The sequence below is a fragment of the Colobus angolensis genome, unplaced genomic scaffold, assembly GCF_000951035.1.
Source record: "Colobus angolensis palliatus isolate OR3802 unplaced genomic scaffold, Cang.pa_1.0 Scaffold6, whole genome shotgun sequence".
Taxonomy (NCBI): Eukaryota; Metazoa; Chordata; class Mammalia; order Primates; family Cercopithecidae; genus Colobus; species Colobus angolensis.
The window spans coordinates 11,230,248-11,231,686 of record NW_012119598.1 but is presented as its reverse complement, the minus strand read 5'-3'; the positions used below and the strand labels follow the sequence as shown (position 1 = coordinate 11,231,686).

Sequence of the window (1,439 nt, the reverse complement as noted above, 5' to 3'; positions counted from 1 at the left end):
CACTCAGTGTAGGACAAGGGGTATCCAGCAGTGGGCCTGTGCTTCGCTCTGCCCAGCGTCACCCTGAGCAGCCTCCTCCACCAAAGCCTGTCCCTAGCCCTTGGCTTCAGGGTAGGAAAGAGATCCAAGAAACGTTGGTGAGCATTCTTCACCCCTGTGATTTGTTTAGGGATAGGAATTTGTTTTTGTGGGTTTTTCTTCTTTTTTTTCAGAGAAGGTCTGACTCTGTCAAGCGATCCTTCTGCCTTGGGCTCCTGAGTAGCTGGAAGTACAGGCGCACACCATCATGCCTGTTGAATAATTTATTTTTTGTAGGGACAGGGTCTCACTTTGTTGCCCAGGCTGGTCTCAAACTCTTGGGCTCAAGGGATCCTTCCGCCTGGGCCTCAAAAAGTGCTGGGACTACCGGTGTGAGCCACTGTGCCCAACCAAGGATGGGAATTTGGACTAAGCAGGGCCAATCTGAGGTCTCCCTTAAGCTGCTGCTGGAACTCTCGGGAAAAAGGGTTTCTTGTACTCCAGGAGTAACCACTGTGAAAAGCAAGTACACTTGGAGATACTTCTGGCTTTCCGGGGAGAACTTGCCTGATGGAAGCCAGCACAGAGATGCACAGACCATCTCGACCTGGCTGTACCCATCAAGGGCCCATGCCCAGGACTGCCCCTCAGACCTGGGCAAACAGGGACAGTTGGTAACCCCACAGGGAGATGACCTAGCAAGAAAGGGTCCTGAGCACACAGTTTCATTCACTGATCCAGCTTGATTGGGAGCTCCCTTGGGCATCTCAGATATGTGACCCAGTAACTTCTGGTGCTTATTTAAGTTCCTTTGACTTGAGTTTCTGACACTTGCAACTGAAAGAGTCCTAACACCCTCCCAAAGAATGTGCGCATAGAAATAAAAGTCACAGTTAAAAAAGCAAAATAAATCAAAGTAGGAAACGCGGTATTTTTAGAATTAAAAAATAAGGAAATGGGATCATGTGGTCCCTTCTGAGGTCGAGAGAATTTGACAAAGGGGCTCTGAAAAAAAAAGAAAACGTATACAAAATGGAAAAAGGAAACGAGACAAATGAAAACATTCTTATGGAGGAAAAATATCATGGCATGAGAAAGGTCAGAGTAATGAATGAGCAAAGACTCCAAAAACACAGTGCAGTGAGGGAAAAAAGGGAACTGAAGCCAAAAAGTGGGGTAGCTCTGTTCCTTAGAGACGAAACCACGCCGAAGTATAACAAGACAATCTAGCCATGGGAACGGACTGGGAAGAAGATCAACCAGCTGCCACTTGGGTACATGCTGAACAATTTCACACAGCGTAAAGCAAAAATCTAAATGGCTTCAGGTGCTCTGCCTTCAGGAAGGTACGCAGATGAAAATGCTGGAAGAGCCCGGCGCAGTGGCTCACATCTATAATCCCAACACTTTGGGAGGCCGAG

General features: G+C 47.6%; 1 protein-coding gene across 1 annotated transcript in view; it reads right to left on the bottom strand.

Annotated features, from left to right (window-relative positions):
- Window positions 1-1,439, bottom strand: part of GCNT2 (glucosaminyl (N-acetyl) transferase 2, I-branching enzyme (I blood group)) — a 74,539-nt gene that overhangs the window by 67,396 nt on the left and 5,704 nt on the right. The window lies entirely within an intron of this gene.